Raw genomic sequence first — 10,000 nt, forward strand, 5'->3', positions numbered from 1 at the left:
AGACCCCTCAACTAAGACGATATTTCTATTAATAAAATATAAATTACAAACAGATTTGCCATTCATTTTTGCAGTTGAAAGTTATGCAGAAATAGTAAGTTTGCCGAGACATTGATTCAGTGAAAAAACATATAAAAAACCTAATGTATGTAGAGTAACAAAAAATTTTACTAAAAATTCTTCGTTTTTAGATAGATTATTTTTACTTTGGAGGATAGCAAAAGGTAAATCTTGATTCTCCAAAATTTCAATGTTAGAGCATATAGAGAAAATAATCATCAATTAAAATAGTTCTGGAATTAAGATACAGATCTGTTCAACAAATTTTTTTTTAAAATCACTTTCTGTTGCCCACACATCGGAATATATCGGGGGATGCATTCTAGCTTATATATATACATCAATATTCATTTCAGATTGTTAGAGCGGGAAATTAATAAAATGAGACTGTATTTAGATTCCTGTGGTTATAAGCAAATACATTAATTGATGGTTTTGAAAAAAAAATTTTCCTCCCACTATTATAAAAAAAATTTAAACTTAAAGCTGACTTTGATAAAGATATTCATTGTCGATTGCATCGGGACTGGATTGACAAAGGCTCTGAAAATATTTTGTCAACGTTTTCATAAAGAAATTTGCTTTATAGCTTTCCATTTTATGAAACATACTGTAGCATTGTTATTTACAAAACAAATATGTTCCTTCGTTTATAAGGGAGATAAATACGTAGCATATTTGATTGCCAGCTTATGTCTTTTGAATGAGATCTTAAGAAATAAATGGTAACATTGGAATCTTATTCACGGATCAGATAAGATTGTTTGATTGATTTTGAGTATTGCTGGCATTCTGACATCGAAGGGGACCAGACAAGAGAATTCAATTAAACAGGTGGCAATAGACAAGCTAAAATCATTGACATCTCCTGAGAAAATGACTACACGTTATTTTAAAAAACCTAGGTTAGATACCCTTCGAACACGAGAGAGAGAGAGAGAGAGAGAGAGAGAGAGAGAGAGAGAGAGAGAGTTTTAATTTTCTTCAATGTTCTTCTAATTTTGTATATATATAAAATACATTAGCGAAGTTTATCGTAAATGAGGTTCATCAACTATTTAGCAGGTTAAAAAATGAACGTGAGATGTTTTATTTTATTTAGTTGGCAAAAAGCATAGTATTGAATATATGAAACCATATGTGTATACATATATGTATATATATATATATATATATATATATATACATATATAGTGTATATACATATATATATACACATATATATACACATTCATACACATATATAGATATAAAATCATGTGTGTGGGTATATATAAATGTGTGTAGCGCCTCTTTTCGTACATGGATAAGCAAGATTAAGTAAAAAAACAATGTAGTCATACCCTAAATAACATATACTCAATAACTCCAACAAATAAAACATATATAAACATCACTACAAGCAAGCTTTAAACGTTCATTATAGATTTAGCATCGTTTTCAACTTAGTTTTTCCGAGACAATTAAAAATGTCTGTTAATCAGCTATTTGGTAATTATATAACAGAGATCACCCAGACAACACGACAGTTCACAAAATTAATCAACCTCGATAAATAATTATTCCACAATTTTTTTCTTTTACAGAATGAACGTAATTAATCTAATTGGAATCGTTAGGAATCGAAATTTTGTGCAGGTTTTTTCGAAGCGAAGCAAGGACCTCCACCTTTCCCATCCATTAATTAAAGCACGGTGCTTTGCAAAAGAGATATCGCTCTTTATTTATATTAAGTATCATAAATAATAATAATAATAATAATAATAATAATAATAATAATAATAATTTTGTATATATTCACTTTCTTAACCTTTAATGAATCACAAAAAGAAACTTGGATACATGTAGCCCAAATTCACTATTATTTTTATAATCATCTCTCTCTCTCTCTCTCTCTCTCTCTCTCTCTCTCTCTCTCTCATATATATATATATATATATATGTGTGTGTTTGTGTCTTCTTTAAGTTATAATAATCATGCATATTAAGAGAACTGCCCCTAACATAAACAAAACAAAAACAAAAAACATTTGGCTGCACTTAATAAGAATTAACACGGCTAATTAGTCAGGAAAACGGAAAACCGGTTGCTCGAGTCTTACTTCATTTCCTACGCATACGCCATCCTTTAGCTGTCTGTACTAACAATAACCAATTGAAGTTAATAACAGATTTTCCGCTTACCAGTTTTGTACCTTTTTGTAGCCTCTATAACTATCCATTGTAAGGTTTGAAATGTAGAGTGTATTGCATTTCTACTGTCCATCTAAATATCATCTTGTATCCCTGATTCTCTACCATCTCCCCTCTATAATAAAGAACAAGCCTCTGGCCATATATATATATATATATATATACACATATATATATAAACATATATATATAAACATATATATATATAATATATATAAACATATATATATATATATATATATATTATGTATATTATGTATATTATGTATATTATATATATATATATATATAATATATATATATATATATATATATATAGTCACACTCAGCTCTCCCCGCCCCTCGGGTAAGGGGGAGGGGGGAGTAGTCATACCCTGGTCAGAAGGGGATGCGTGTGCGTGTGTGCATATCTATTTATATATTTAGCCATCAATTTTTACGGGTCACGTACACTAGTATGAAAATAAAAGCCTTCACAAGCTGTGTATTTATCCGCTCTACATATCACTGCTTCACAGGGCTTTTTTATTTGGATTTTATCCAGTCTGCTTCCTTTTTTCTAATTAAAGTGAAAATTTTCAGGCATTTTTCATTCAACAAAGTTAATAACTTTATATATTGGTCAATAAAATATGCATTATAATAATCCTAGAGCAAGTGGTGGACTAGCTTCTTGAAATAAAATACTATATTGGAAATTAATTCCTTGCATGAGGTTAATGTATGGTAAGAGACATCCAGAGCCCTGCTTATTACTGAATGCATCAACTCAGTCTTCATATTAATTGAACTAATATAAATTATAACAAGTTCTATCACTTGCCATTTTTTCGTATGCATAATCCTGAATATCACACTATAGAAAACACTGAATACCAACATCCGGGCCTTTTTCTGAAAATATTTCACCCAGATTCCTTCCATTTCCAATCGTTCCAGAAATCTTTTCAGATATTGGGCAAATTCAGTTACATCATACTTTGGCTACACGTTTTTACTCCTAAAATCAAGATAAGGGCTTTTCCACAGTTTAGGGCTATCACATCCTACAAAAGGGATCACAATCAATTACTAAACACTCCTTTACCCTACAAACTGATGCATTGTCACTATGGCAATTCTACATCTGGTGTAGCTTTCAACGGTGTTATAAAACACCCCATTCTCTCTCTCTCTCTCTCTCTCTCTCTCTCTCTCTCTCTCTCTCTCTTTCTCTTTCTCTCTCTCTCTCTCCATTCATATACAACAAGAAAACACACACGCCCATACACGCGAGCGAGCGCGCACACACACACAAAACAAACATATACGAGTATATATATATATATATATATATACACACACACACACACACACAATAAGACTGGCACAATGCAATAAAATAAAATAATCCCATTTGGGTGAAAGTATTAAGATAAAAACACACTTACAATACGCGAAAGTCGAGTATAATAATTTTTCCCTTGAAAAACATATTGTAGGTAGTGACCAATCTCCCAACATTTCCTTATTCCAACATGATGGCGAAACACACATGCCCTGTTGCATATTCCGCTATATTCTAAAAAAAAAATTCCACGTTTAATGTTCTAAATATTGTGGCTTACAACAACACAGCCTCAGGTAAAATCCCAGTGGAATCATGGCTAGCAACAAGCCTCCGAATTTCAGTAGTGATGAGAAAGCTTTGATTATTTCATTTCATTTATTTCATATCTGAGATTTTGCCGTTTCATATGCTTCGATGTTTGGTGAAATAGGATGCCTTTGACAGATGGCACTGGAGAGGGCAGATAATAGATGAACATTAAGAAAGACTGAATGGGTCACTAGAGATTGCAAAAGAAGCAGGGGAAGGGAGAGAAGACGATGGATCGACGAACTAAGGAGTGTGCGGGTGTGGACTGTCACAGAAAGGCCGCAAACAGACGCAAGTGGAAGGACATGTCTGAGGCCTTTGTTCTGCATTGGACTAGTAACAGCTGATGGTAATGATGATGATGAGGTTATATATATATATATATATATATAGCCAGACACGTTACTCTATCATATACTGTAGGGGGTATTATTGCAAACTATAGTCACAACTGCTAAGGTTACAGCAAAAAAAATTTAATTTTCTTATATAACATAAAATTAAAAAAAAAATTGGTATATCTATTTTTCAATAACAATCCTTGACATGATGCAGCTTAAAGTAAAGGTATTAAAATAACATAAAAAGCGAAATAAATGCATAAAATGTAGTTAAAAAATACTGCTTAAAGAAGAACACATGGTTCTTGAGAAAACTTGAAAGTACCAAGTAACCTCAAAGAGGAAATAATTACCTAAATAATATTAGTACACGGAGAGAAACCGTAGAATACTCATAATTTCCAAGACTACGACATTCGACCAACAACTACCGAACGGGACGAATATGCCATTAAAGATCGCAATAAAATCATGATCGACATGCGTGACCGAATATCGCAGGAAAATTCGTTTTCCATCTCCCTGACATTTCAAAGTACTCCCATAGGAAAAGTAACAGGTTCAGGGGCAAAATCTAGTCGACGCTATCTGTCATATATTGAGAATTCAAAAGCACATGACGGTTCTAATCCCGAACCAAAGAAAAGAGTTAAATGTAAACAGAAATAAATATTAGAAAATTGCAAAAGGCTCTTAGCAGTATAAGGCAAACGGCAAATTGTATAATGATGGCTTAAAACTAACAAAGGAAGTGAGTCGTAGTTAAAGCCATATGGCCTCTTACGAGAACTCGACATTTTCAAAGATTAAAATGTGATTAGTATTCCATTCTCATAAAAACAAACTCCGATAATATGTCATTTCTCCGGTAATATATATATAAAAAAATAGAACAGGAACTGAGAACAGGAAATCAAGGATGGAACGTCAAAGAATAGTTTTCCTTTAAAACAATTTAAAATCCAAAGGGGCGTGACCTACATTCTAATTCTCAGGGGATATAAATTAATTTCAATCTAAAGATTCCTTTATCCGAGAAACTGAAACCTTTCTCCATATAAATGTTTACATTTGACTTGGATTTATACTTAAGACCCCTATTTTAAAAAGTGCATCTTACTCTTAAAAGGTTTAAAAGCCGCTCATGAATGGCAGACGCAAGGGATAGTGATATTGCCTTAGCTAGCAGGATAATGCCCTAGAGACTGACCAAATATACATATGATCAACGCCCAAGCCTCCTCTCCATCCAAGATAGGATCAGGGAAGGCTAGGAAATGGCTGCTGATGACTCAGCAGGTGGATCTATAGGCTCCCCAAACACTTTATTCCTTAGCTCACAAGGACGGCGAGGTTGCAGGCACTACAAAAAAACAATGGGGCTTGAGCGGGACTCGAACCCCAGGCAGGGACGTTTTTAATAAGCCACCACAACCTCTTAAAACTAATTACACATCAACATGAAGACAAAGTTTTACTCTATTTCAACGCCTGATCTTGTAAAAAGCTACATAAAGGTAATATGATTTTTCATTTATGTCAGTGACTTCCTTGAAGGCAACCAGCTAAAGATCATTGCTCTCCATGGCATCCCCAACAAACGTTGCTGAAAAATCTGGACGTAAGGTCATAGACACGTTCACTCTATATGCCGAAGCAAGGATGAATTATTGTGGAATAATTCAAGGCTTTACTTACACTTAATCATATAAATATATACCCCTACTTACACTTACTCAAATAGATACATACATTATTATTATTATTATTATTATTATTATTATTATTATTATTATTACTATTATTATTATTATTACTTGCTAAAGCTATAACCCTAGTTGGAAAAGCAGGATGCTATGAGCCCAAGGGCTCCAACAACAAAAAAACAGCCCACTGAGGAAAGGAAATAGGGGAATAAACTGCAAGAGAAGTTCAAGAACAATAATATTAAAATAAATCTTTTATAGATAAACTATAAAAACTTCAAAATAACAAGAGGATAAAAACTTCCAAATAATAAGAGGGAGAGAAACAAGATAGTATAGTGTGCCCGAGTGTACCCTCAAGCAAGAGATCTCCAACCCAAGACAGTGGAAGACCATGGTACAGAGGCTATGGTACTACCCAAGACTAGAGAACAATGGTTTGATTTTGGAGTGTCCTTTTCCTAGAAGACCTGCTTACTATAGCTAAAGAGTATCTTCTACCCTTACCAAGAGGAAAGTAACACTGAACAATTACAGTGCAGTAGTTAACTTCTTACAGTGTTGACAAGTGTAAGAGAAAAGAGGAGAATGTGTAAAGAATAGGCCAGACAATTTTGTGTATGTGTCGGCAAAGATGAGAGAGGGATCCAATTCAGTACTGTCTGGCTAGTCAAAGGACCCAATAACTCTCTAGCGGTAGTATCTCGCCAGGAGGCTGGTGCCTTGGCCAACCTTCTACCTACTCTTGATCAAATAGATACATATACTTACACTTAATCAAATAGATATGACCGTCACAGATTCATGCAAATTCAAAAATATTTTAACATGAAAGCAATGGATTTATGCACAGAAAAACGTAACTGTAATACCGAGAAAATAAAGGTGGAGATTCTGGAATTAATAGTTTGGCTTCACAGTTTGCCATCTTTAACATGAAAATATTCATGAACGTAAAATATCAGTACAACAATTTGATTTCCAGGCATTTCTTACTTATCCTTGTATTCATATACTCGTCGATTTGGTATCTAGTTAATCTTATATAAAATACTTTTCTTTTTCATTTATTTTCAGCTTTCATTTTGCTGTTGTTTTATCTGAATTTCAATTATCTTGTATATAATCGCTACAGTATAACCCAAAATTATTAATCTTATGCAATCACATTTCAGTCTGCGAAAGCTTACCAGTCAAGTTCATGGGTTTTTGAATGATACAATGTGGAAATAGACATAATCAATAACAATAACCAAAATAATATAAATAATATGGGCCAATTACCTCTCAATACGAATCTTAAAAATTGATACAATGATATTTTTGCATAGCTTAGAAAGACACATTTAAACAGCAGTGCTTTTGCGTTTTTCAAGTGACTAGTTTATGATTTTCACGGATTTATTTACAGAAAATGCCATGGTGATGCAATTCATTCACTTATTAAAATGCGATATATCTAAGAGGATGAAACCCGCATGTTTGAAGAAAAATAAATAAAAAATTAAAAAATTAAAAACTTGGCTCTACGGGAAAAACACGAATTAAAGCCCTGTTTCACGACAGTTACAAATACAAATATGGACCCTCCTGCTTTGAAAGTTGAATAAGTACACAGTATCCCTGGCTGCAGCAAGGTCAAATTATATTCAGACGTGGAATGTGACTTGGTTTAGAGACAAAAGCAACCCGGAGGCAGGACACATAACACAAATGCTGTAAATTCTAACCAATCGAAGGTAATATACATACTATTGTCATTAGCCTTGTTACAGTTGGAAATTGTTGTACATCATCAAAATACTTATACAGTGATCTGGGGAGTCTTTCAGAGAAGGAAAAAGGATGTTAATAGCATGTAGTTGGTAAAGAGATGAATTATATTTGAGAGGATACAAACCTAAAATCTGTTTGGAAGGAATCCTAAATTTGCGTGGACACGCATCCAATATAGCACGAAAACATTCTGCATTTACACTGATCAACATTAGACTTACACGGGGAAAAAACCTACATAACAATAGCGCAAATTGGCAATACAAATATATAGAGGAAAACATAATTCGTATTTTTCTTTACTTTCGACATTGTGGATTTTCGTACAGAAATTCAATCTTGCATTAGCCAGATATCAGTTGTTAGAAATGTAATTTCTGTGACCCCTGCACATCCCAAGGAAGCTTTAAAAAAAAAAAAAAAAATAAATAAATAAATAAATAAATAAATTAAATAGGACAGTTTTTCAGTTTAAAACGATCAACGACACATCAATGAAAACACAAAATCACAACATAATTATCCATTCTGCACTATTTGCATTCCCGGTATAACCCCAAAATGTTATTCTTTCTTTGCTTCTTTTATTCGTACATCTACATGAACATTCCTATTCCTAAAGCCTTTAAACGCAAAAAACTTTCCTGTCTCAATTTTCTTCGAACGACAAGGACCAAGGCCTAGACAGTATGAGGATCAGACGTTCTTTAACAAAAACACGGGTGGACAAAATCATGAAGAACCACTTTACCCTACACTTTTCATTTATAAATTAAAAGGAAAACCTAATCATGCACTTAACTAGATTTATCTTATATAATAATTTGGTGATTGCAACTATCATCGCCATTCTTGTGATTATTGTCTAAATTTATTCATTGTATGTTTCATATTAATCATCTAATTATACACGCATGCAAAGCCTGTTCACCCCTAAATCATCGCATGTAATACACCCGGCAAAGGCTTACAAATGAACAGTGACAGCTGGTACAAGTGAAAATAAGATGCAAAGGAAGGTGAAAGACTTTTTGAGTGTTTGTAAAAGATGCAATTTTAAAATGAGTACTCTCAAATAGGTACGATAAAGCACCATACTTGCCACGTGATGTGTTGAAATCTGCAGTGTCAAAAAACACAATCTCTCACCTTTTTGTGACTAGACGGACTGGGTGCAGAGACACTAACCTGAAAAGGAGAAGAAAAAGATAAGTAGGAAAACAACTGAACGGCCACAGGCGGGAGAAAAACAGATTCCAAAGAGACTGAGTTTTCTTTAAAGAATTTTTCATGAAAGCTTCATGATTACATTACAACATTAAATGTTTTTACCCTCAAAGAACATCAATAAATGTATTATAATTATTATTATTATCATTATTATTATTATTATTATTATTATTATTATTATTATTATTATTAATTATTAATCATTAATTATAAATAATAATAATAATAATAATTATTATTATTATTATTATTATTACTACTTGCTAAGCTACAACCCTAGTTGGAAAAGCAAGATGCTATAAGCACAAGGGCCCCAACAAGGAAAAATAGCTCAGTGAGTTGAGGACTATCATATTTTGCTCAAATATTCTTTACACATATGGACACAATAGTCTGAAATTCATACATCCGCTGTTTTAACATATACACAGCATAAAAAAAACACTCGCAAAAAAATCAACAAATATAGTTTATATACACCCATTATGAACATGTGTATATACAGTATCAACACTTTTTAATCATAATACATATAAAGTATATAAATGCATACGTAGTATAAATAAACATTACTACAAAATCCGAAGGTACATTATAAACATATGTAATAGTCAAACACCCACAACATGCAATACTATACGTACACATAATTGCAAAATACTATGATATAATCATACACCAAATTACCAAATAAATTCAGTATACACATAGACGAAGTATTCTTATCGTTCTTACACAAATACACACACTCTACTGTACATATTATTTCAGAAAATATAAATCATCGAGTTTTGAGGTAAATTCTTATTTCATATTTCGTATACAAAATCCCACTAACATTTTCTTTATATAAATGATATTTATCTTCTGGAAGCCGTTTCTTTCTTATATGAATTTATTCACAGTAATGTATTTCACAATGCGATGCAACAAAATATAGTTTATATGTTTTAAATATTTTTCTCGCAAGGGAGGATATAAGGTCAAAGTCTTCGTTTCTGTATTCTGTATTTGTAAATTGCCTTGAGTGAAACAAATCCATTATTTTATTTATA

This window comes from Palaemon carinicauda, chromosome 30 (genome assembly GCF_036898095.1).
Source record: "Palaemon carinicauda isolate YSFRI2023 chromosome 30, ASM3689809v2, whole genome shotgun sequence".
In the NCBI taxonomy this organism is placed as follows: domain Eukaryota; kingdom Metazoa; phylum Arthropoda; class Malacostraca; order Decapoda; family Palaemonidae; genus Palaemon; species Palaemon carinicauda.